This window comes from Rhinoderma darwinii, unplaced genomic scaffold, assembly GCF_050947455.1.
Source record: "Rhinoderma darwinii isolate aRhiDar2 unplaced genomic scaffold, aRhiDar2.hap1 Scaffold_647, whole genome shotgun sequence".
NCBI lineage: Eukaryota > Metazoa > Chordata > Amphibia > Anura > Rhinodermatidae > Rhinoderma > Rhinoderma darwinii.
In genome coordinates this window covers 154905-176445 of record NW_027464203.1, presented here as the reverse complement: position 1 = coordinate 176445, position 21541 = coordinate 154905, and the positions used below count along the sequence as shown (strand labels likewise).

The following is a 21541-nucleotide window of genomic DNA, read 5'->3' as shown; positions in this document are numbered from 1 at the left end:
TGTTTCACAATAGATTAAATAGGACTATGGATTAAGGCTTTTAATGTCAATGGCCATTCTAAACTGAATGTGCCTGCTCTCGTCAGATCGCAGAAGTTACACAGCTTAAGGCCTCACTAGTACCAGTGTGGGAAACTGTCTGGGAATCCGTGGTGCGGTTGACTTTTTATTATGTCGTTTAGATTTTGTTTCACAATCGATTAAAAAGGACTATGGATTAAAGCATTTAATGTCAATGGCCATTCTAAGCTGAATGTGCCTGCTCTCGTTAGATCGCAGAAGTTACACAGCTTAACGCCTCGCTAGTACCAGTGTGGGAGACTGTCTGGGAATCCGTGGTGCAGTTGAATTTTTATTATGTCGTTTCGATTTTGTTTCACAATCGATTAAAAAAGACTATGGATTAAAGCATTTAATGTCAATGGCCATTCTAAGCTGAATGTCCCTGCTCTCGTCAGATCGCAGAAGTTACACAGCTTAAGGCCTCGCTAGTACCAGTGTGGGAGACTGTCTGGGAATCCGTGGTGCGGTTGACTTTTTATTATGTCGTTTAGATTTTGTTTCACAATCGATTAAAAAGGACTATGGATTAACGCATTTAATGTCAATGGCCATTCTAAGCTGAATGTGCCTTCCCTCGTTAGATCGCAGAAGTTACACAGCTTAACGCCTCGCTAGTACCAGTGTGGGAGACTGTCTGGGAATCCGTGGTGCGGTTGACTTTTTTATTATGTCGTTTAGATTTTGTTTCACAATCGATTAAAAAGGACTATGGATTAAAGCATTTAACTTCAATGGCCATTCTAAGCTGAATGTTCCTGCTCTCGTCAGATCGCAGAAGTTACACAGCTTAAGCCCTCGCTAGTTCCAGTGTGGGAGACTGTCTGGGAATCCGTGGTGCGGTTGACTTTTTATTATGTCGTTTAGATTTTGTTTCACAATAGATTAAATAGGACTATGGATTAAAGCATTTAACGTCAATGGCCATTCTAAGCTGAATGTGCCTGCTCTCGTCAGAACGCAGAAGTTACACAGCTTAAGGCTTCGCTAGTACCAGTGTGGGAGACTGTCTGGGAATCCGTGGTGCGGTTGAATTTTTATTATGTCGTTTAGATTTTGTTTCACAATCGATTAAAAAGGACTATGGATTACAGCATTTAATGTCAATGGCCATTCTAAGCTGAATGTGCCTGCTCTCGTCAGATCGCAGAAGTTACACAGCTTAAGTCCTCGCTAGTACCAGTGTGGGAGACTGTCTGGGAATCCGTGGTGCGGTTGCCTTTTTATTATGTCGTTTAGATTTTGTTTCACAATCGATTAAAAAGGACTATGGATTAAAGCATTTAATGTCAATGGCCATTCTAAGCTGAATGTCCCTGCTCTCGTCAGATCGCAGAAGTTACACAGCTTAAGGCCTCGCTAGTACCAGTGTGGGAGACTGTCTGGGAATCCGTGGTGCGGTTGAATTTTTATTATGTCGTTTAGATTTTGTTTCACAATCGATTAAAAAGGACTATGGATTAAAGCATTTAATGTCAATGGCCATTCTAAGCTGAATGTCCCTGCTCTCGTCAGATCGCATAAGTTACACAGCTTAAGGCCTCGCTAGTACCAGTGTGGGAGACTGTCTGGGAATCCGTGGTGCGGTTGACTTTTTATTATGTCGTTTAGATTTTGTTTCACAATCGATTAAAAAGGACTATGGATTAAAGCATTTAATGTGAATGGCCATTCTAAGCTGAATGTGCCTGCCCTTGTTAGATCGCAGAAGTTACACAGCTTAACGCCTCGCTAGTACCAGTGTGGGAGACTGTCTGGGAATCCGTGGTGCGGTTGACTTTTTATTATGTCGTTTTGATTTTGTTTCACAATAGATTAAATAGGACTATGGATTAAAGCATTTAACTTCAATGGCCATTCTAAGCTGAATGTGCCTGCTCTCGTCAGAACGCAGAAGTTACACAGCTTAAGGCCTCGCTAGTACCAGTGTGGGAGACTGTCTGGGAATCCGTGGTGCAGTTGACTTTTTATTATGTCGTTTAGATTTTGTTTCACAATAGATTAAATAGGACTATGGATTAAAGCATTTAACGTCAATGGCCATTCTAAGCTGAATGTGCCTGCTCTCGTCAGAACGCTGAAGTTACACAGCTTAAGGCCTCGCTAGTACCAGTGTGGGAGACTGTCTGGGAATCCGTGGTGCGGTTGACTTTTTATTATGTTGTTTAGATTTTGTTTCACAATAGATTAAATAGGACTATGGATTAAGGCTTTTAATGTCAATGGCCATTCTAAGCTGAATGTGCCTGCTCTCGTCAGATCGCAGAAGTTACACAGCTTAAGGCCTTGCTAGTACCAGTGTGGGAGACTGTCTGGGAATCCGTGGTGCGGTTGACTTTTTATTATGTTGTTTAGATTTTGTTTCACAATAGATTAAATAGGACTATGGATTAAGGCTTTTAATGTCAATGGCCATTCTAAGCTGAATGTGCCTGTTCTCGTCAGATCGCAGAAGTTACACAGCTTAAGGCCTCGCTAGTACCAGTGTGGGAGACTGTCTGGGAATCCGTGGTGCGGTTGACTTTTTATTATGTCGTTTAGATTTTGTTTCACAATAGATTAAATAGGACTATGGATTAAAGCATTTAACGTCAATGGCCATTCTAAGCTGAATGTGCCTGCTCTCGTCAGAACGCAGAAGTTACACGGCTTAAGGCCTCGCTAGTACCAGTGTGGGAGACTGTCTGTGAATCCGTGGTGCGGTTGACTTTTTATTATGTCGTTTAGATTTTGTTTCACAATCGATTAAAAAGGACTATGGATTAAAGCATTTAATGTCAATGGCCATTCTAAGCTGAATGTCCCTGCTCTCGTCAGATCGCAGAAGTTACACAGCTTAAGGCCTCGCTAGTACCAGTGTGGGAGACTGTCTGGGAATCCGTGGTGCGGTTGACTTTTTATTATGTTGTTTAGATTTTGTTTCACAATAGATTAAATAGGACTATGGATTAAGGCTTTTAATGTCAATGGCCATTCTAAGCTGAATGTGCCTGTTCTCGTCAGATCGCAGAAGTTACACAGCTTAAGGCCTCGCTAGTACTAGTGTGGGAGACTGTCTGGGAATCCGTGGTGTGGTTGACTTTTTATTATGTCGTTTAGATTTTGTTTCACAATAGATTAAATAGGACTATGGATTAAAGCATTTAACGTCAATGGCCATTCTAAGCTGAATGTGCCTGCTCTCGTCAGAACGCAGAAGTTACACAGCTTAAGGCCTCGCTAGTACCAGTGTGGAAGACTGTCTGGGAATCCGTGGTGCGGTTGAATTTTTATTATGTCGTTTAGATTTTGTTTCACAATCGATTAAAAAGGACTATGGATTCAAGCATTTAATGTCAATGGCCATTCTAAGCTGAATGTCCCTGCTCTCGTCAGATCGCAGAAGTTACACAGCTTAAGGCCTCGCTAGTACCAGTGTGGGAGACTGTCTGGGAATCCGTGGTGCGGTTGACTTTTTATTATGTTGTTTAGATTTTGTTTCACAATAGATTAAATAGGACTATGGATTAAGGCTTTTAATGTCAATGGCCATTCTAAGCTGAATGTGCCTGCCCTCGTCAGCTCGCAGAAGTTACACAGCTTAAGACCTTGCTAGTACCAGTGTGGGAGACTGTCTGGGAATCCGTGGTGCGGTTGAATTTTTATTATGTCGTTTAGATTTTGTTTCACAATCGATTAAAAAGGACTATGGATTAAAGCATTTAACGTCAATGGCCATTCTAAGCTGAATGTGCCTGCTCTCGTCAGAACGCAGAAGTTACACAGCTTAAGGCCTCGCTAGTACCAGTGTGGGAGACTGTCTGGGAATCCGTGGTGCGGTTGAATTTTTATTATGTTGTTTAGATTTTGTTTCACAATCGATTAAAAAGGACTATGGATTACAGCATTTAATGTCAATGGCCATTCTAAGCTGAATGTGCCTGCTCTCGTCAGATCGCAGAAGTTACACAGCTTAAGTCCTCGCTAGTACCAGTGTGGGAGACTGTCTGGGAATCCGTGGTGCGGTTGACTTTTTATTATGTCGTTTAGATTTTGTTTCACAATCGATTAAAAAGGACTATGGATTAAAGCATTTAATGTCAATGGCCATTCTAAGCTGAATGTCCCTGCTCTCGTCAGATCGCAGAAGTTACACAGCTTAAGGCCTCGCTAGTACCAGTGTGGGAGACTGTCTGGGAATCTGTGGTGCGGTTGAATTTTTATTATGTCGTTTAGATTTTGTTTCACAATCGATTAAAAAGGACTATGGATTAAAGCATTTAATGTCAATGGCCATTCTAAGCTGAATGTCCCTGCTCTCGTCAGATCGCATAAGTTACACAGCTTAAGGCCTCGCTAGTACCAGTGTGGGAGACTGTCTGGGAGTCCGTGGTGCGGTTGACTTTTTATTATGTCGTTTAGATTTTGTTTCACAATCGATTAAAAAGGACTATGGATTAAAGCATTTAATGTCAATGGCCATTCTAAGCTGAATGTGCCTGCTCTCGTCAGAACGCAGAAGTTACACAGCTTAAGGCCTCGCTAGTACCAGTGTGGGAGACTGTCTGGGAATCCGTGGTGCGGTTGAATTTTTATTATGTCGTTTAGATTTTGTTTCACAATCGATTAAAAAGGACTATGGATTACAGCATTTAATGTCAATGGCCATTCTAAGCTGAATGTCCCTGCTCTCGTCAGATCGCAGAAGTTACACAGCTTAAAGCCTCGCTAGTAACAGTGTGGGAGACTGTCTGGGAATCCGTGGTGCGGTTGAATTTTTATTATGTCGTTTAGATTTTGTTTCACAATCGATTAAAAAGGACTATGGATTAAAGCATTTAATGTCAATGGCCATTCTAAGATGAATGTCCCTGCTCTCGTCAGATCGCATAAGTTACACAGCTTAAGGCCTCGCTAGTACCATTGTGGGAGACTGTCTGGGAATCCGTGGTGCGGTTGACTTTTTATTATGTCGTTTAGATTTTGTTTCACAATCGATTAAAAAGGACTATGGATTAAAGCATTTAATGTCAATGGCCATTCTAAGCTGAATGTGCCTGCCCTCGTTAGATTGCCGAAGTTACACAGCTTAACGCCTCGCTAGTACCAGTGTGGGAGACTGTCTGGGAATCCATGGTGCGGTTGACTTTTTATTATGTCGTTTAGATTTTGTTTCACAATAGATTAAATAGGACTATGGATTAAAGCACTTAACGTCAATGGCCATTCTAAGCTGAATGTGCCTGCTCTCGTCAGAACGCAGAAGTTACACAGCTTAAGGCCTCGCTAGTACCAGTGTGGGAGACTGTCTGGGAATCCGTGGTGCAGTTGACTTTTTATTATGTCGTTTAGATTTTGTTTCACAATCGATTAAAAAGGACTATGGATTAAAGCATTTAATGTCAATGGCCATTCTAAGCTGAATGGCCCTGCTCTCGTCAGATCGCATAAGTTACACAGCTTAAGGCCTCGCTAGTACCAGTGTGGGAGACTGTCTGGGAATCCGTGGTGCGGTTGACTTTTTATTATGTCGTTTAGATTTTGTTTCACAATCGATTAAAAAGGACTATGGATTAAAGCATTTAATGTCAATGGCCATTCTAAGCTGAATGGCCCTGCTCTCGTCAGATCGCATAAGTTACACAGCTTAAGGCCTCGCTAGTACCAGTGTGGGAGACTGTCTGGGAATCCGTGGTGCGGTTGACTTTTTATTATGTCGTTTAGATTTTGTTTCACAATCGATTAAAAAGGACTATGGATTAAAGCATTTAATGTCAATAGCCATTCTAAGCTGAATGTGCCTGCCCTCGTTAGATCGCAGAAGTTACACAGCTTAACGCCTCGCTAGTACCAGTGTGGGAGACTGACTGGGAATCCGTGGTGCGGTTGACTTTTTATTATGTCGTTTTGATTTTGTTTCACAATAGATTAAATAGGACTATGGATTAAAGCATTTAACTTCAATGGCCATTCTAAGCTGAATGTGCCTGCTCTCGTCAGATCGCAGAAGTTACACAGCTTAAGGCCTCGCTAGTACCAGTGTGGGAGACTGTCTGGGAATCCGTGGTGCGGTTGACTTTTTATTATGTTGTTTAGATTTTGTTTCACAATAGATTAAATAGGACTATGGATTAAGGCTTTTAATGTCAATGGCCGTTCTAAGCTGAATGTGCCTGCTCTCGTCAGAACGCAGAAGTTACACAGCTTAATGCCTCGCTAGTACCAGTGTGGGAGACTGTCTGGGAATCCGTGGTGCGGTTGAATTTTTATTATGTCGTTTAGATTTTGTTTCACAATCGATTAAAAAGGACTATGGATTAAAGCATTTAATGTCAATGGCCATTCTAAGCTGAATGTCCCTGCTCTCGTCAGATCGCAGAAGTTACACAGCTTAAGGCCTCGCTAGTACCAGTTTGGGAGACTGTCTGGGAATCCGTGGTGCGGTTGACTTTTTATTATGTTGTTTAGATTTTGTTTCACAATAGATTAAATAGGACTATGGATTAAGGCTTTTAATGTCAATGGCCATTCTAAGCTGAATGTGCCTGCTCTCGTCAGATCGCAGAAGTTACACAGCTTAAGACCTCGCTAGTACCAGTGTGGGAGACTGTCTGGGAATCCGTGATGCGCTTGACTTTTTATTATGTCGTTTAGATTTTGTTTCACAATCGATTAAAAAGGACTATGGATTAAAGCATTTAATGTCAATGGACATTTTAAGCTGAATGTGCCTGCTCTCGTCAGATCGCAGAAGTTACACAGCTTAAGGCTTCGCTAGTACCAGTGTGGGAGACTGTCTGGGAGTCCGTGGTGCGGTTGACTTTTTATTATGTCGTTTAGATTTTGTTTCACAATCGATTAAAAAGGACTATGGATTAAAGCATTTAATGTCAATGGCCATTCTAAGCTGAATGTGCCTGCTCTCGTCAGATCGCAGAAGTTACACAGCTTAAGGCCTCGCTAGTACCAGTGTGGGAGACTGTCTGGGAATCCGTGGTGCGGTTGACTTTTTATTATGTCGTTTAGATTTTGTTTCACAATCGATTAAAAAGGACTATGGATTAAGGCATTTAATGTCAATAGCCATTCTAAGCTGAATGTGCCTGCCCTTCTTAGATCGCAGAAGTTACACAGCTTAACGCCTCGCTAGTACCAGTGTGGGAGACTGTCTGGGAATCCGTGGTGCGGTTGACTTTTTATTATGTCGTTTTGATTTTGTTTCACAATAGATTAAATAGGACTATGGATTAAAGCATTTAATTTCCATGGCCATTCTAAGCTGAATGTGCCTGCTCTCGTCAGATCGCAGAAGTTACACAGCTTAAGGCCTCGCTAGTACCAGTGTGGGAGACTGTCTGGGAATCCGTGGTGCGGTTGACTTTTTATTATGTCGTTTAGATTTTGTTTCACAATAGATTAAATAGGACTATGGATTAAAGCATTTAACGTCAATGGCCATTCTAAGCTGAATGTGCCTGCTCTCGTCAGAACGCTGAAGTTACACAGCTTAAGGCCTCGCTAGTACCAGTGTGGGAGACTGTCTGGGAATCCGTGGTGCGGTTGACTTTTTATTATGTTGTTTAGATTTTGTTTCACAATAGATTAAATAGGACTATGGATTAAGGCTTTTAATGTCAATGGCCATTCTAAGCTGAATGTGCCTGCTCTCGTCAGAACGCAAAAGTTACACAGCTTAAGGCCTCGCTAGTACCAGTGTGGGAGACTGTTTGGGAATCCGTGGTGCGGTTGACTTTTTATTATGTTGTTTAGATTTTGTTTCACAATAGATTAAATAGGACTATGGATTAAGGCTTTTAATGTCAATGGCCATTCTAAGCTGAATGTGCCTGTTCTCGTCAGATCGCAGAAGTTACACAGCTTAAGGCCTCGCTAGTACCAGTGTGGGAGACTGTCTGGCAATCCATGGTGCGGTTGACTTTTTATTATGTCGTTTAGATTTTGTTTCACAATAGATTAAATAGGACTATGGATTAAAGCATTTAACGTCAATGGCCATTCTAAGCTGAATGTGCCTGCTCTCGTCAGAACGCAGAAGTTACACAGCTTAAGGCCTCGCTAGTACCAGTGTGGGAGACTGTCTGGGAATCCGTGGTGCGGTTGACTTTTTATTATGTCGTTTAGATTTTGTTTCACAATCGATTAAATAGGACTATGGATTAAAGCATTTAACGTTAATGGCCATTCTAAGCTGAATGTCCCTGCTCTCGTCAGGTCGCAGAAGTTACACAGCTTAAGGCCTCGCTAGTACCAGTGTGGGAGACTGTCTGGGAATCCGTGGTGCGGTTGAATTTTTATTATGTCGTTTAGATTTTGTTTCACAATCGATTAAAAAGGACTATGGATTAAGGCTTTTAATGTCAATGGCCATTCTAAGCTGAATGTGCCTGCCCTCGTCAGATCGCAGAAGTTACACAGCTTGAGGCCTCGCTAGTACCAGTGTGGGAGACTGTCTGGGAATCCGTGGTGCGGTTGACTTTTTATTATGTTGTTTAGATTTTGTTTCACAATAGATTAAATAGGACTATGGATTAAGGCTTTTAATGTCAATGGCCATTCTAAGCTGAATGTGCCTGCTCTCGTCAGATCGCAGAAGTTACACAGCTTAAGGCCTCGCTAGTACCAGTGTGGGAGACTGTCTGGGAATCCGTGGTGCGGTTGACTTTTTATTATGTCGTTTAGATTTTGTTTCACAATCGATTAAAAAGGACTATGGATTAAAGCATTTAATGTCAATGGCCATTCTAAGCTGAATGTGCCTGCTCTCGTTAGATCGCAAAAGTTACACAGCTTAACGCCTCGCTAGTACCAGTGTGGGAGACTGTCTGGGAATCCGTGGTGCGGTTGACTTTTTATTATGTTGTTTAGATTTTGTTTCACAATAGATTAAATAGGACTATGGATTAAGGCTTTTAATGTCAATGGCCATTTTAAGCTGAATGTGCCTGCTCTCGTCAGATCGCAGAAGTTACACAGCTTAAGGCCTCGCTAGTACCAGTGTGGGAGACTGTCTGGGAATCCGTGGTGCGGTTGACTTTTTATTATGTTGTTTAGATTTTGTTTCACAATAGATTAAATAGGACTATGGATTAAGGCTTTTAATGTCAATGGCCATTCTAAGCTGAATGTGCCTGTTCTCGTCAGATCGCAGAAGTTACACAGCTTAAGGCCTCGCTAGTACCAGTGTGGGAGACTGTCTGGGAATCCGTGGTGCGGTTGACTTTTTATTATGTCGTTTAGATTTTGTTTCACAATAGATTAAATAGGACTATGGATTAAAGCATTTAACGTCAATGGCCATTCTAAGCTGAATGTGCCTCCTCTCGTCAGAACGCAGAAGTTACACAGCTTAAGGCCTCGCTAGTACCAGTGTGGGAGACTGTCTGGGAATCCGTGGTGCGGTTGAATTTTTATTATGTCGTTTAGATTTTGTTTCACAATCGATTAAAAAGGACTATGGATTAAAGCATTTAATGTCAATGGCCATTCTAAGCTGAATGTCCCTGCTCTCGTCAGATCGCAGAAGTTACACAGCTTAAGGCCTCGCTAGTACCAGTGTGGGAGACTGTCTGGGAATCCGTGGTGCGGTTGACTTTTTATTATGTTGTTTAGATTTTGTTTCACAATAGATTAAATAGGACTATGGATTAAGGCTTTTAATGTCAATGGCCATTCTAAGCTGAATGTGCCTGCTCTCGTCAGATCGCAGAAGTTACACAGCTTAAGGCCTCGCTAGTACCAGTGTGGGAGTCTGTCTGGGAATCCGTGGTGCGGTTGAATTTTTATTATGTCGTTTAGATTTTGTTTCACAATCGATTAAAAGGACTATGGATTAAAGCATTTAATGTCAATGGCCATTCTAAGCTGAATGTCCCTGCTCTCGTCAGATCGCAGAAGTTACACAGCTTAAGGCCTCGCTAGTACCAGTGTGGGAGACTGTCTGGAAATCCATGGTGCGGTTGACTTTTTATTATGTTGTTTAGATTTTGTTTCACAATAGATTAAATAGGACTATGGATTAAGGCTTTTAATGTCAATGGCCATTCTAAGCTGAATGTGCCTGCTCTCGTCAGATCGCAGAAGTTACACAGCTTAAGGCCTCGCTAGTACCAGTGTGGGAGACTGTCTGGGAATCCGTGGTGCGGTTGACTTTTTATTATGTCGTTTAGATTTTGTTTCACAATCGATTAAAAAGGACTATGGATTAAAGCATTTAATGTCAATGGCCATTCTAAGCTGAATGTGCCTGCTCTCGTTAGATCGCAGAAGTTACACAGCTTAACGCCTCGCTAGTACCAGTGTGGGAGACTGTCTGGGAATCCGTGGTGCGGTTGAATTTTTATTATGTCGTTTAGATTTTGTTTCACAATCGATTAAAAAGGACTATGGATTAAAGCATTTAATGTTAATGGCCATTCTAAGCTGAATGTCCCTGCTCTCGTCAGATCGCAGAAGTTACACAGCTTAAGGCCTCGCTAGTACCAGTGTGGGAGACTGTCTGGGAATCCGTGGTGCGGTTGACTATTTATTATGTCGTTTAGATTTTGTTTCACAATCGATTAAAAAGGACTATGGATTAAAGCATTTAATGTCAATGGCCATTCTAAGCTGAATGTCTCTGCTCTCGTCAGATCGCAGAAGTTACACAGCTTAAGGCCTCCCTAGTACCAGTGTGGGAGACTGTCTGGGAATCCGTGGTGCGGTTGACTTTTTATTATGTTGTTTAGATTTTGTTTCACAATAGATTAAATAGGACTATGGATTAAGGCTTTTAATGTCAATGGCCATTCTAAGCTGAATGTGCCTGCTCTCGTCAGATCGCAGAAGTTACACAGCTTAAGGCCTCGCTAGTACCAGTGTGGGAGACTGTCTGGGAATCCGTGGTGCGGTTGACTTTTTATTATGTCGTTTAGATTTTGTTTCACAATCGATTAAAAAGGACTATGGATTAAAGCATTTAATGTCAATGGCCATTCTAAGCTGAATGTGCCTGCTCTCGTTAGATCGCAAAAGTTACACAGCTTAACGCCTCGCAAGTACCAGTGTGGGAGACTGTCTGGGAATCCGTGGTGCGGTTGACTTTTTATTATGTTGTTTAGATTTTGTTTCACAATAGATTAAATAGGACTATGGATTAAGGCTTTTAATGTCAATGGCCATTTTAAGCTGAATGTGCCTGCTCTCGTCAGATCGCAGAAGTTACACAGCTTAAGGCCTCGCTAGTACCAGTGTGGGAGACTGTCTGGGAATCCGTGGTGCGGTTGACTTTTTATTATGTTGTTTAGATTTTGTTTCACAATAGATTAAATAGGACTATGGATTAAGGCTTTTAATGTCAATGGCCATTCTAAGCTGAATGTGCCTGTTCTCGTCAGATCGCAGAAGTTACACAGCTTAAGGCCTCGCTAGTACCAGTGTGGGAGACTGTCTGGGAATCCGTGGTGCGGTTGACTTTTTATTATGTCGTTTAGATTTTGTTTCACAATAGATTAAATAGGACTATGGATTAAAGCATTTAACGTCAATGGCCATTCTAAGCTGAATGTGCCTCCTCTCGTCAGAACGCAGAAGTTACACAGCTTAAGGCCTCGCTAGTACCAGTGTGGGAGACTGTCTGGGAATCCGTGGTGCGGTTGAATTTTTATTATGTCGTTTAGATTTTGTTTCACAATCGATTAAAAAGGACTATGGATTAAAGCCTTTAATGTCAATGGCCATTCAAAGCTGAATGTCCCTGCTCTCGTCAGATCGCAGAAGTTACACAGCTTAAGGCCTCGCTAGTACCAGTGTGGGAGACTGTCTGGGAATCCGTGGTGCGGTTGACTTTTTATTATGTTGTTTAGATTTTGTTTCACAATAGATTAAATAGGACTATGGATTAAGGCTGTTAATGTCAATGGCCATTCTAAGCTGAATGTGCCTGCTCTCGTCAGATCGCAGAAGTTACACAGCTTAAGGCCTCGCTAGTACCAGTGTGGAAGACTGTCTGGGAATCCGTGGTGCGGTTGACTTTTTATTATGTCATTTCGATTTTGTTTCACAATCGATTAAAAAGGAATATGGATTAAAGCATTTAATGTCAATGGCCATTCTAAGCTGAATGTGCCTGCTCTCGTTAGATCGCAGAAGTTAACCAGCTTAACGCCTCGCTAGTACCAGTGTGGGAGACTGTCTGGGAATCCGTGGTGCGGTTGACTTTTTATTATGTCGTTTAGATTTTGTTTCACAATAGATTAAATAGGACTATGGATTAAAGCATTTAATGTCAATGTCCATTCTAAGCTGAATGTGCCTGCTCTCGTCAGATCGCAGAAGTTACACAGCTTAAGGCCTCGCTAGTACCAGTGTGGGAGACTGTCTGGGAATCCGTGGTGCGGTTGATTTTTTATTATGTCGTTTAGATTTTGTTTCACAATCGATTAAAAAGGACTATGGATTAAAGCATTTAATGTCAATGGCCATTCTAAGCTGAATGTGCCTGCTCTCGTCAGATCGCAGAAGTTACACAGCTTAAGGCCTCGCTAGTACCAGTGTGGGAGACTGTCTGGGAATCCGTGGTGCGGTTGACTTTTTATTATGTCGTTTAGATTTTGTTTCACAATAGATTAAATAGGACTATGGATTAAAGCATTTAACGTCAATCGCCATTCTAAGCTGAATGTGCCTGCTCTCGTCAGAACGCAGAAATTACACAGCTTAAGGCCTCGCTAGTACCAGTGTGGGAGACTGTCTGGGAATCCGTGGTGCGGTTGAATTTTTATTATGTCGTTTAGATTTTGTTTCACAATCGATTAAAAAGGACTATGGATTAAAGCCTTTAATGTCAATGGCCATTCTAAGCTGAATGTGCCTGCTCTCGGCAGATCGCAGAAGTTACACAGCTTAACGCCTCGCTAGTACTAGTGTGGGAGACTGTCTGGGAATCCGTGGTGCGGTTGACTTTTTATTATGTCGTTTAGATTTTTTTTCACAATAGATTAAATAGGACTATGGATTAAGGCTTTTAATGTCAATGGCCATTATAAGCTGAATGTGACTGCTCTCGTCAGATCGCAGAAGTTACACAGCTTAAGGCCTCGCTAGTACCAGTGTGGGAGACTGTCTGGGAATCCGTGGTGCGGTTGCCTTTTTATTATGTCGTTTAGATTTTGTTTCACAATCGATTAAAAAGGACTATGGATTAAAGCATTTAATGTCAATGGCCATTCTAAGCTGAATGTGCCTGCTCTCGTTAGATCGCAGAAGTTACACAGCTTAACGCCTCGCTAGTACCAGTGTGGGAGACTGTCTGGGAATACGTGGTGCGGTTGCCTTTTTATTATGTCGTTTAGATTTTGTTTCACAATCTATTAAAAAGGACTATGGATTAAAGCATTTAATGTCAATGGCCATTCTAAGCTGAATGTCCCTGCTCTCGTCAGATCGCAGAAGTTACACAGCTTAAGGCCTCGCTAGTACCAGTGTGGGAGACTTTCTGGGAATCCGTGTTGCGGTTGCCTTTTTATTATGTCGTTTAGATTTTGTTTCACAATCGATTAAAAAGGACTATGGATTAAAGCATTTGATGTCAATGGCCATTCTAAGCTGAATGTGCCTGCTCTCGTCAGATCGCAGAACTTACACGGCTTAAGGCCTTGCTATTACCAGTGTGGGAGACTGTCTGGGAATCCGTGGTGCGGTTGACTTTCTATTATGTCGTTTAGATTTTGTTTCACAATAGATTAAATAGGACTATGGATGAAAGCATTTAACGTCAATGGCCATTCTAAGCTGAATGTGCCTGCTCTCGTCAGAACGCAGAAGTTACACAGCTTAAGGCCTCGCTAGTACCAGTGTGGGAGACTGTCTGGGAATCCATGGTGCGGTTGACTTTTTATTATGTTGTTTAGATTTTGTTTCACAATAGATTAAATAGGACTATGGATTAAGGCTTTTAATGTCAATGGCAATTCTATGCTGAATGTCCCTGCTCTCGTCAGATCGCAGAAGTTACACAGCTTAAGGCCTCGCTAGTACCAGTGTGGGAGACTGTCTGGGAATCCGTGGTGCGGTAGACTTTTTATTATGTTGTTTAGATTTTGTTTCACAATCGATTAAAAAGGACTATGGATTAAAGCATTTAAAGTCAATGGCCATTCTAAGCTGAATGTGCCTGCTCTCGTTAGATCGCAGAAGTTACACAGCTTAACGCCTCGCTAGTACCAGTGTGGGAGACTGTCTGGGAATCCGTGGTGCGGTCGACTTTTTATTATGTCGTTTAGATTTTGTTTCACAATAGATTAAATAGGACTATGGATTAAAGCATTTAACGTCAATGGCCATTCTAAGCTGAATGTGCCTGCTCTCGTCAGATCGCAGAAGTTACACAGCTTAAGGCCTCGCTAGTACCAGTGTGGGAGACTGTCTGGGAATCCGTGGTGCGGTTGAATTTTTATTATGTCGTTTAGATTTTGTTTCACAATCGATTAAAAAGGACTATGGATTAAAGCATTTAATGTCAATGGCCATTCTAAGCTGAATGTCCCTGCTTCTCGTCAGATCGCAGAAGTTACACAGCTTAAGGCCTCGCTAGTACCAGTGTGGGAGACTGTCTGGGAATCCGTGGTGCGGTTGACTTTTTATTATGTCGTTTAGATTTTGTTTCACAATCGATTAAAAAGGACTATGGATTAAAGCATTTAATGTCAATGGCCATTCTAAGCTGAATGTGCCTGCTCTCGTTAGATTGCAGAAGTTACACAGCTTAACTCCTCGCTAGTACCAGTGTGGGAGACTGTCTGGGAATCCGTGGTGCGGTTGACTTTTTATTATGTCGTTTAGATTTTGTTTCACAATAGATTAAATAGGACTATGGATTAAAGCATTTAACGTCAATGGCCATTCTAAGCTGAATGTGCCTGCTCTCGTCAGATCGCAGAAGTTACACAGCTTAAGGCCTCGCTAGTACCAGTGTGGGAGACTGTCTGGGAATCCGTGGTGCGGTTGAATTTTTATTATGTCGTTTAGATTTTGTTTCACAATCGATTAAAAAGGACTATGGATTAAAGCATTTAATGTCAATGGCCATTCTAAGCTGAATGTCCCTGCTCTCGTCAGATTGCAGAAGTTACACAGCTTAAGGCCTCGCTAGTACCAGTGTGGGAGACTGTCTGGGAATCCGTGGTGCGGTTGACTTTTTATTATGTCGTTTAGATTTTGTTTCACAATCGATTAAAAAGGACTATGGATTAAAGCATTTAATATCAATGGCCATTCTAAGCTGAATGTGCCTGCTTTCGTCAGTTCGCAGAAGTTACACAGCTTAAGGCCTCGCTAGTACCAGTGTGGGAGACTTTCTGGGAATCCGTGGTGCGGTTGACTTTTTATTATGTCGTTTAGATTTTGTTTCACAATCGATTGAAAAGGACTATGGATTAAAGCATTTTATGTCAATGGCCATTCTAAGCTGAATGTGCCTGCTCTCGTTAGATGGCAGAAGTTACAAAGCTTAACGCCTCGCTAGTACCAGTGTGGGAGACTGTCTGGGAATCCGTGGTGCGGTTGCCTTTTTATTATGTCGTTTAGATTTTGTTTCACAATCGATTAAAAAGGACTATGGATTAAAGCATTTAATGTCAATGGCCATTCTAAGCTGAATGTACCTGCTCTCGTCAGATCGCAGTAGTTACACAGCTTAAGGCCTCGCTAGTACCAGTGTGGGAGGCTGTCTGGGAATCCGTGGTGCGGTTGACTTTTTATTATGTTGTTTAGATTTTGTTTCACAATAGATTAAATAGGACTATGGATTAAAGCATCTAACGTCAATGGCCATTCTAAGCTGAATGTGCCTGCTCTCGTCAGAACGCAGAAGTTACACAGCTTAAGGCCTCGCTAGTACCAGTGTGGGAGACTGTCTGGGAATCCGTGGTGTGGTTGAATTTTTATTATGTCGTTTAGATTTTGTTTCACAATCGATTAAAAAGGACTATGGATTAAAGCATTTGATGTCAATGGCCATTCTAAGCTGAATGTCCCTGCTCTCGTCAGATCTCAGAAGTTACACAGCTTAAGGCCTCGCTAGTACCAGTGTGGGAGACTGTCTGGGAATCCGTGGTGCGGTTGACTTTTTATTATGTTGTTTAGATTTTGTTTCACAATAGATTAAATAGGACTATGGATTAAGGCTTTTAATGTCAATGGCCATTCTAAGCTGAATGTGCCTGCTCTCGTCAGATCGCAGAAGTTACACAGCTTAAGGCTTCGCTAGTACCAGTGTGGGAGACTGTCTGGGAATCCGTGGTGCGGTTGCCTTTTTATTATGTCGTTTAGATTTTGTTTCACAATCGATTAAAAAGGACTATGGATTAAAGCATTTAATGTCAATGGCCATTCTAAGCTGAATGTGCCTGCTCTCGTTAGATCGCAGAAGTTACATAGCTTAACGCCTCGCTAGTACTAGTGTGGGAGACTGTCTGGGAATCCGTGGTGCGGTTGACTTTTTATTATGTCGTCTACATTTTGTTTCACAATAGATTAAATAGGACTATGGATTAAAGCATTTAACGTCAATGGCCATTCTAAGCTGAATGTGCCTGCTCTCGTCAGATTGCAGAAGTTACACAGCTTAAGGCCTCGCTAGTACTAGTGTGGGAGACTGTCTGGGAATCCGTGGTGCGGTTGCCTTTTTATTATGTCGTTTAGATTTTGTTTCACAATCGATTAAAAAGGACTATGGATTAAAGCATTTAATGTCAATGGCCATTCTAAGCTGAATGTGCCTGCTCTCGTCAGATCGCAGAACTTACACAGCTTAAGGCCTCGCTAGTACCAGTGTGGGAGACTGTCTGGGAATCCGTGATGCGGTTGACTTTTTATTATGTCGTTTAGATTTTGTTTCACAATAGATTAAATAGGACTATGGATTAAAGCATTTAACGTCAATGGCCATTCTAAGCTGAATGTGCCTGCTCTCGTCAGAACGCAGAAGTTACACAGCTTAAGGCCTCGCTAGTACCAGTGTGGGAGACTGTCTGGGAATCCGTGGTGCGGTTGACTTTCTATTATGTTGTTTAGATTTTGTTTCACAATAGATTAAATAGGACTATGGATTAAGGCTTTTAATGTCAATGGCCATTCTAAGCTGAATGTGCCTGCTCTCGTCAGATCGCAGAAGTTACACAGCTTAAGGCCTCGCTAGTACCAGTGTGGGAGACTTTCTGGGAATCTGTGGTGCGGTTGACTTTTTATTATGTCGTTTAGATTTTGTTTCACAATCGATTAAAAAGGACTATGGATTAAAGCATTTAATGTCAATGGCCATTCTAAGCTGAATATGCTTGCTCTCGTTAGATCGCAGAAGTTACACAGCTTAACGCCTCGCTAGTACCAGTGTGGGAGACTGCCTGGGAATCCGTGGTGCGGTTGGCTTTTTATTATGTCGTTTAGATTTTGTTTCACAATAGATTAAATAGGACTATGGATTAAAACATTGAATGTCAATGGCCATTCTAAGCCGGATGTGCCTGCTCTCGTCAGATCGCAGAAGTTACACAGCTTAAGGCCTCGCTAGTACCAGTGTGGGAGACTGTCTGGGAATCCGTGGTGCGGTTGACTTTTTATTATGTCGTTTAGATTTTGTTTCACAATCGATTAAAAAGGACTATGGATTAAAGCATTTAATGTCAATGGCCATTCTAAGCTGAATGTGCCTGCTCTCGTTAGATTGCAGAAGTTACACAGCTTAACTCCTCGCTAGTACCAGTGTGGGAGACTGTCTGGGAATCCGTGGTGCGGTTGACTTTTTATTATGTCGTTTAGATTTTGTTTCACAATAGATTAAATAGGACTATGGATTAAAGCATTTAACGTCAATGGCCATTCTAAGCTGAATGTGCCTGCTCTCGTCAGATCGCAGAAGTTACACAACTTAAGGCCTCGCTAGTACCAGTGTGGGAGACTGTCTGGGAATCCGTGGTGCGGTTGAATTTTTATTATGTCGTTTAGATTTTGTTTCACAATCGATTAAAAAGGACTATGGATTAAAGCATTTAATGTCAATGGCCATTCTAAGCTGAATGTCCCTGCTCTCGTCAGATTGCAGAAGTTACACAGCTTAAGTCCTCGCTAGTACCAGTGTGGGAGACTGTCTGGGAATCCGTGGTGCGTTTGACTTTTTATTATGTCGTTTAGATTTTGTTTCACAATAGATTAAATAGGACTATGGATTAAGGCTTTTAATGTCAATGGCCATTCTAAGCTGAATGTGCCTGCTCTCGTCAGATCGCAGAAGTTACACAGCTTAAGGCCTCGCTAGTACCAGTGTGGGAGACTGTCTGGGAATCCGTGGTGCGGTTGACTTTTTATTATGTCGTTTAGATTTTGTTTCACAATCGATTAAAAAGGACTATGGATTAAAGCATTTAATGTCAATGGCCATTCTAAGCTGAATGTGCCTGCTCTCGTTAGATTGCAGTAGTTACACAGCTTAACGCCTCGCTAGTACCAGTGTGGGAGACTGTCTGGGAATCCGTGGTGCGGTTGACTTTTATTATGTTGTTTAGATTTTGTTTCACAATAGATTAAATAGGACTATGGATTAAAGCATTTAACATCAATGGCCATTCTAAGCTGAATGTGCCTGCTCTCGTCAGAACGCAGAAGTTACGCAGCTTAAGGCCTCGCTAGTACCAGTGTGGGAGACTGTCTGGGAATCCGTGGTGCGGTTGAAATTTTATTATGTCGTTTAGATTTTGTTTCACAATCGATTAAAAAGGACTATGGATTAAAGCATTTAATGTTAATGGCCATTCTAAGCTGAATGTCCCTGCTCTCGTCAGATCGCAGAAGTTACACAGCTTAAGGCCTCGCTAGTACCAGTGTGGGAGACTGTCTGGGAATCCGTGGTGCGGTTGACTATTTATTATGTCGTTTAGATTTTGTTTCACAATCGATTAAAAAGGACTATGGATTAAAGCATTTAATGTCAATGGCCATTCTAAGCTGAATGTCTCTGCTCTCGTCAGATCGCAGAAGTTACACAGCTTAAGGCCTCCCTAGTACCAGTGTGGGAGACTGTCTGGGAATCCGTGGTGCGGTTGACTTTTTATTATGTTGTTTAGATTTTGTTTCACAATAGATTAAATAGGACTATGGATTAAGGCTTTTAATGTCAATGGCCATTCTAAGCTGAATGTGCCTGCTCTCGTCAGATCGCAGAAGTTACACAGCTTAAGGCCTCGCTAGTACCAGTGTGGGAGACTGTCTGGGAATCCGTGGTGCGGTTGACTTTTTATTATGTTGTTTAGATTTTGTTTCACAATAGATTAAATAGGACTATGGATTAAGGCTGTTAATGTCAATGGCCATTCTAAGCTGAATGTGCCTGCTCTCGTCAGATCGCAGACGTTAACCAGCTTAACGCTTCGCTAGTACCAGTGTGGGAGACTGTCTGGGAATCCGTGGTGCGGTTGACTTTTTATTATGTCATTTAGATTTTGTTTCACAATCGATTAAAAAGGACTATGGATTAAAGCATTTAATGTCAATGGCCATTCTAAGCTGAATGTGCCTGCTCTCGTTAGATCGCAGAAGTTACACAGCTTAACGCCTCGCTAGTACCAGTGTGGGAGACTGTCTGGGAATCCGTGGTGCGGTTGACTTTCTATTATGTCGTTTAGATTTTGTTTCACAATAGATTAAATAGGACTATGGATTAAAGGATTTAACGTCAATGGCCATTCTAAGCTGAATGTGCCTGCTCTCGTCAGATCGCAGAAGTTACACAGCTTATGTCCTCGCTAGTACCAGTGTGGGAGACTGTCTGGGAATCCGTGGTGCGGTTGACTTTTTATTATGTCGTTTAGATTTTGTTTCACAGTCGATTAAAAAGTACTATGGATTAAAGCATTTAATGTCAATGTCCATTCTAAGCTGAATGTGCCTGCTCTCGTCAGATCGCCGAAGTTACACAGCTTAAGGCCTCACTAGTACCAGTGTGGGAGACTGTCTGGGAATCCGTGGTGCGGTTGACTTTTTATTATGTCGTTTAGATTTTGTTTCACAATCGATTAAAAAGGACTATGGATTAAAGCCTTTAATGTCAATGGCCATTCAAAGCTGAATGTCCCTGCTCTCGTCAGATCGCAGAAGTTACACAGCTTAAGGCCTCGCTAGTACCAGTGTGGGAGACTGTCTGGGAATCCGTGGTGCGGTTGACTTTTTATTATGTTGTTTAGATTTTGTTTCACAATAGATTAAATAGGACTATGGATTAAGGCTGTTAATGTCAATGGCCATTCTAAGCTGAATGTGCCTGCTCTCGTCAGATCGCAGAAGTTACACAGCTTAAGGCCTCGCTAGTACCAGTGTGGGAGACTGTCTGGGAATCCGTGGTGCGGTTGACTTTTTATTATGTCATTTCGATTTTGTTTCACAATCGATTAAAAAGGAATATGGATTAAAGCATTTAATGTCAATGGCCATTCTAAGCTGAATGTGCCTGCTCTCGTTAGATCGCAGAAGTTAACCAGCTTAACGCCTCGCTAGTACCAGTGTGGGAGACTGTCTGGGAATCCGTGGTGCGGTTGACTTTTTATTATGTCGTTTAGATTTTGTTTCACAATCGATTAAAAAGGACTATGGATTAAAGCATTTAATGTCAATGGCCATTCTAAGCTGAATGTGCCTGCTCTCGTCAGATCGCAGAAGTTACACAGCTTAAGGCCTCGCTAGTACCAGTGTGGGAGACTGTCTGGGAATCCGTGGTGCGGTTGACTTTTTATTATGTCGTTTAGATTTTGTTTCACAATAGATTAAATAGGACTATGGATTAAAGCATTTAACGTCAATGGCCATTCTAAGCTGAATGTGCCTGCTCTCGTCAGAACGCAGAAATTACACAGCTTAAGGCCTCGCTAGTACCAGTGTGGGAGACTGTCTGGGAATCCGTGGTGCGGTTGAATTTTTATTATGTCGTTTAGATTTTGTTTCACAATCGATTAAAAAGGACTATGGATTAAAGCCTTTAATGTCAATGGCCATTCTAAGCTGAATGTGCCTGCTCTCGTCAGATCGCAGAAGTTACACAGCTTAACGCCTCGCTAGTACTAGTGTGGGAGACTGTCTGGGAATCCGTGGTGCGGTTGACTTTTTATTATGTCGTTTAGATTTTTTTTCACAATAGATTAAATAGGACTATGGATTAAGGCTTTTAATGTCAATGGCCATTATAAGCTGAATGTGACTGCTCTCGTCAGATCGCAGAAGTTACACAGCTTAAGGCCTCGCTAGTACCAGTGTGGGAGACTGTCTGGGAATCCGTGGTGCGGTTGCCTTTTTATTATGTCGTTTAGATTTTGTTTCACAATCGATTAAAAAGGACTATGGATTAAAGCATTTAATGTCAATGGCCATTCTAAGCTGAATGTGCCTGCTCTCGTTAGATCGCAGAAGTTACACAGCTTAACGCCTCGCTAGTACCAGTGTGGGAGACTGTCTGGGAATACGT

General features: G+C 41.9%; 70 pseudogenes; all 70 read left to right on the top strand.

The window, feature by feature from the left end:
• Nucleotides 1-45: 45 nt before the first annotated feature.
• Nucleotides 46-164, top strand: LOC142727544 (5S ribosomal RNA; annotated as a pseudogene).
• Nucleotides 165-231: 67 nt separating this feature from the next.
• Nucleotides 232-350, top strand: LOC142727131 (5S ribosomal RNA; annotated as a pseudogene).
• Nucleotides 351-417: 67 nt separating this feature from the next.
• On the top strand, nucleotides 418-536 carry LOC142727228 (5S ribosomal RNA; annotated as a pseudogene).
• A 440-nt stretch (nucleotides 537-976) lies between these two features.
• On the top strand, nucleotides 977-1095 carry LOC142727463 (5S ribosomal RNA; annotated as a pseudogene).
• Nucleotides 1096-1162: 67 nt separating this feature from the next.
• Nucleotides 1163-1281, top strand: LOC142727555 (5S ribosomal RNA; annotated as a pseudogene).
• A 67-nt stretch (nucleotides 1282-1348) lies between these two features.
• On the top strand, nucleotides 1349-1467 carry LOC142727476 (5S ribosomal RNA; annotated as a pseudogene).
• Nucleotides 1468-1534: 67 nt separating this feature from the next.
• Nucleotides 1535-1653, top strand: LOC142727537 (5S ribosomal RNA; annotated as a pseudogene).
• A 253-nt stretch (nucleotides 1654-1906) lies between these two features.
• On the top strand, nucleotides 1907-2025 carry LOC142727242 (5S ribosomal RNA; annotated as a pseudogene).
• Nucleotides 2026-2092: 67 nt separating this feature from the next.
• LOC142727258 (5S ribosomal RNA) lies at nucleotides 2093-2211 on the top strand (annotated as a pseudogene).
• Nucleotides 2212-2278: 67 nt separating this feature from the next.
• On the top strand, nucleotides 2279-2397 carry LOC142727262 (5S ribosomal RNA; annotated as a pseudogene).
• Nucleotides 2398-2464: 67 nt separating this feature from the next.
• On the top strand, nucleotides 2465-2583 carry LOC142727253 (5S ribosomal RNA; annotated as a pseudogene).
• A 67-nt stretch (nucleotides 2584-2650) lies between these two features.
• LOC142727358 (5S ribosomal RNA) lies at nucleotides 2651-2769 on the top strand (annotated as a pseudogene).
• A 67-nt stretch (nucleotides 2770-2836) lies between these two features.
• On the top strand, nucleotides 2837-2955 carry LOC142727227 (5S ribosomal RNA; annotated as a pseudogene).
• Nucleotides 2956-3022: 67 nt separating this feature from the next.
• On the top strand, nucleotides 3023-3141 carry LOC142727341 (5S ribosomal RNA; annotated as a pseudogene).
• Nucleotides 3142-3208: 67 nt separating this feature from the next.
• On the top strand, nucleotides 3209-3327 carry LOC142727504 (5S ribosomal RNA; annotated as a pseudogene).
• A 67-nt stretch (nucleotides 3328-3394) lies between these two features.
• On the top strand, nucleotides 3395-3513 carry LOC142727225 (5S ribosomal RNA; annotated as a pseudogene).
• A 253-nt stretch (nucleotides 3514-3766) lies between these two features.
• Nucleotides 3767-3885, top strand: LOC142727290 (5S ribosomal RNA; annotated as a pseudogene).
• A 67-nt stretch (nucleotides 3886-3952) lies between these two features.
• Nucleotides 3953-4071, top strand: LOC142727416 (5S ribosomal RNA; annotated as a pseudogene).
• A 67-nt stretch (nucleotides 4072-4138) lies between these two features.
• On the top strand, nucleotides 4139-4257 carry LOC142727565 (5S ribosomal RNA; annotated as a pseudogene).
• A 67-nt stretch (nucleotides 4258-4324) lies between these two features.
• LOC142727621 (5S ribosomal RNA) lies at nucleotides 4325-4443 on the top strand (annotated as a pseudogene).
• A 67-nt stretch (nucleotides 4444-4510) lies between these two features.
• LOC142727289 (5S ribosomal RNA) lies at nucleotides 4511-4629 on the top strand (annotated as a pseudogene).
• Nucleotides 4630-4882: 253 nt separating this feature from the next.
• LOC142727089 (5S ribosomal RNA) lies at nucleotides 4883-5001 on the top strand (annotated as a pseudogene).
• Nucleotides 5002-5254: 253 nt separating this feature from the next.
• LOC142727294 (5S ribosomal RNA) lies at nucleotides 5255-5373 on the top strand (annotated as a pseudogene).
• Nucleotides 5374-5440: 67 nt separating this feature from the next.
• LOC142726997 (5S ribosomal RNA) lies at nucleotides 5441-5559 on the top strand (annotated as a pseudogene).
• Nucleotides 5560-5626: 67 nt separating this feature from the next.
• On the top strand, nucleotides 5627-5745 carry LOC142726996 (5S ribosomal RNA; annotated as a pseudogene).
• A 253-nt stretch (nucleotides 5746-5998) lies between these two features.
• On the top strand, nucleotides 5999-6117 carry LOC142727300 (5S ribosomal RNA; annotated as a pseudogene).
• Nucleotides 6118-6184: 67 nt separating this feature from the next.
• LOC142727114 (5S ribosomal RNA) lies at nucleotides 6185-6303 on the top strand (annotated as a pseudogene).
• A 67-nt stretch (nucleotides 6304-6370) lies between these two features.
• On the top strand, nucleotides 6371-6489 carry LOC142727279 (5S ribosomal RNA; annotated as a pseudogene).
• A 253-nt stretch (nucleotides 6490-6742) lies between these two features.
• Nucleotides 6743-6861, top strand: LOC142727144 (5S ribosomal RNA; annotated as a pseudogene).
• Nucleotides 6862-6928: 67 nt separating this feature from the next.
• LOC142727177 (5S ribosomal RNA) lies at nucleotides 6929-7047 on the top strand (annotated as a pseudogene).
• A 253-nt stretch (nucleotides 7048-7300) lies between these two features.
• On the top strand, nucleotides 7301-7419 carry LOC142727523 (5S ribosomal RNA; annotated as a pseudogene).
• A 67-nt stretch (nucleotides 7420-7486) lies between these two features.
• On the top strand, nucleotides 7487-7605 carry LOC142727257 (5S ribosomal RNA; annotated as a pseudogene).
• A 67-nt stretch (nucleotides 7606-7672) lies between these two features.
• Nucleotides 7673-7791, top strand: LOC142727304 (5S ribosomal RNA; annotated as a pseudogene).
• A 253-nt stretch (nucleotides 7792-8044) lies between these two features.
• Nucleotides 8045-8163, top strand: LOC142727232 (5S ribosomal RNA; annotated as a pseudogene).
• Nucleotides 8164-8230: 67 nt separating this feature from the next.
• LOC142727008 (5S ribosomal RNA) lies at nucleotides 8231-8349 on the top strand (annotated as a pseudogene).
• A 67-nt stretch (nucleotides 8350-8416) lies between these two features.
• LOC142727506 (5S ribosomal RNA) lies at nucleotides 8417-8535 on the top strand (annotated as a pseudogene).
• A 67-nt stretch (nucleotides 8536-8602) lies between these two features.
• Nucleotides 8603-8721, top strand: LOC142727176 (5S ribosomal RNA; annotated as a pseudogene).
• Nucleotides 8722-8788: 67 nt separating this feature from the next.
• LOC142727077 (5S ribosomal RNA) lies at nucleotides 8789-8907 on the top strand (annotated as a pseudogene).
• A 67-nt stretch (nucleotides 8908-8974) lies between these two features.
• Nucleotides 8975-9093, top strand: LOC142727319 (5S ribosomal RNA; annotated as a pseudogene).
• A 67-nt stretch (nucleotides 9094-9160) lies between these two features.
• On the top strand, nucleotides 9161-9279 carry LOC142727252 (5S ribosomal RNA; annotated as a pseudogene).
• A 67-nt stretch (nucleotides 9280-9346) lies between these two features.
• Nucleotides 9347-9465, top strand: LOC142727026 (5S ribosomal RNA; annotated as a pseudogene).
• Nucleotides 9466-9532: 67 nt separating this feature from the next.
• On the top strand, nucleotides 9533-9651 carry LOC142727224 (5S ribosomal RNA; annotated as a pseudogene).
• Nucleotides 9652-9718: 67 nt separating this feature from the next.
• Nucleotides 9719-9837, top strand: LOC142727534 (5S ribosomal RNA; annotated as a pseudogene).
• Nucleotides 9838-9903: 66 nt separating this feature from the next.
• LOC142727009 (5S ribosomal RNA) lies at nucleotides 9904-10022 on the top strand (annotated as a pseudogene).
• Nucleotides 10023-10089: 67 nt separating this feature from the next.
• On the top strand, nucleotides 10090-10208 carry LOC142727175 (5S ribosomal RNA; annotated as a pseudogene).
• Nucleotides 10209-10275: 67 nt separating this feature from the next.
• Nucleotides 10276-10394, top strand: LOC142727113 (5S ribosomal RNA; annotated as a pseudogene).
• Nucleotides 10395-10461: 67 nt separating this feature from the next.
• Nucleotides 10462-10580, top strand: LOC142727320 (5S ribosomal RNA; annotated as a pseudogene).
• A 67-nt stretch (nucleotides 10581-10647) lies between these two features.
• Nucleotides 10648-10766, top strand: LOC142727674 (5S ribosomal RNA; annotated as a pseudogene).
• Nucleotides 10767-10833: 67 nt separating this feature from the next.
• LOC142727174 (5S ribosomal RNA) lies at nucleotides 10834-10952 on the top strand (annotated as a pseudogene).
• A 253-nt stretch (nucleotides 10953-11205) lies between these two features.
• Nucleotides 11206-11324, top strand: LOC142727317 (5S ribosomal RNA; annotated as a pseudogene).
• Nucleotides 11325-11391: 67 nt separating this feature from the next.
• Nucleotides 11392-11510, top strand: LOC142727251 (5S ribosomal RNA; annotated as a pseudogene).
• Nucleotides 11511-11577: 67 nt separating this feature from the next.
• Nucleotides 11578-11696, top strand: LOC142727025 (5S ribosomal RNA; annotated as a pseudogene).
• A 67-nt stretch (nucleotides 11697-11763) lies between these two features.
• LOC142727511 (5S ribosomal RNA) lies at nucleotides 11764-11882 on the top strand (annotated as a pseudogene).
• A 67-nt stretch (nucleotides 11883-11949) lies between these two features.
• On the top strand, nucleotides 11950-12068 carry LOC142727328 (5S ribosomal RNA; annotated as a pseudogene).
• Nucleotides 12069-12135: 67 nt separating this feature from the next.
• LOC142727422 (5S ribosomal RNA) lies at nucleotides 12136-12254 on the top strand (annotated as a pseudogene).
• Nucleotides 12255-12507: 253 nt separating this feature from the next.
• On the top strand, nucleotides 12508-12626 carry LOC142727173 (5S ribosomal RNA; annotated as a pseudogene).
• Nucleotides 12627-12694: 68 nt separating this feature from the next.
• On the top strand, nucleotides 12695-12811 carry LOC142727578 (5S ribosomal RNA; annotated as a pseudogene).
• A 1184-nt stretch (nucleotides 12812-13995) lies between these two features.
• LOC142727667 (5S ribosomal RNA) lies at nucleotides 13996-14114 on the top strand (annotated as a pseudogene).
• A 67-nt stretch (nucleotides 14115-14181) lies between these two features.
• Nucleotides 14182-14300, top strand: LOC142727069 (5S ribosomal RNA; annotated as a pseudogene).
• Nucleotides 14301-14368: 68 nt separating this feature from the next.
• Nucleotides 14369-14485, top strand: LOC142727143 (5S ribosomal RNA; annotated as a pseudogene).
• Nucleotides 14486-14927: 442 nt separating this feature from the next.
• LOC142727142 (5S ribosomal RNA) lies at nucleotides 14928-15044 on the top strand (annotated as a pseudogene).
• A 1184-nt stretch (nucleotides 15045-16228) lies between these two features.
• LOC142727130 (5S ribosomal RNA) lies at nucleotides 16229-16346 on the top strand (annotated as a pseudogene).
• A 627-nt stretch (nucleotides 16347-16973) lies between these two features.
• LOC142727681 (5S ribosomal RNA) lies at nucleotides 16974-17090 on the top strand (annotated as a pseudogene).
• A 69-nt stretch (nucleotides 17091-17159) lies between these two features.
• LOC142727117 (5S ribosomal RNA) lies at nucleotides 17160-17276 on the top strand (annotated as a pseudogene).
• A 999-nt stretch (nucleotides 17277-18275) lies between these two features.
• LOC142727052 (5S ribosomal RNA) lies at nucleotides 18276-18392 on the top strand (annotated as a pseudogene).
• Nucleotides 18393-18646: 254 nt separating this feature from the next.
• LOC142726982 (5S ribosomal RNA) lies at nucleotides 18647-18762 on the top strand (annotated as a pseudogene).
• A 442-nt stretch (nucleotides 18763-19204) lies between these two features.
• On the top strand, nucleotides 19205-19321 carry LOC142727051 (5S ribosomal RNA; annotated as a pseudogene).
• Nucleotides 19322-20320: 999 nt separating this feature from the next.
• Nucleotides 20321-20437, top strand: LOC142727050 (5S ribosomal RNA; annotated as a pseudogene).
• Nucleotides 20438-20692: 255 nt separating this feature from the next.
• Nucleotides 20693-20809, top strand: LOC142727048 (5S ribosomal RNA; annotated as a pseudogene).
• A 69-nt stretch (nucleotides 20810-20878) lies between these two features.
• Nucleotides 20879-20995, top strand: LOC142727015 (5S ribosomal RNA; annotated as a pseudogene).
• The last annotated feature ends 546 nt before the right edge of the window (nucleotides 20996-21541 follow it).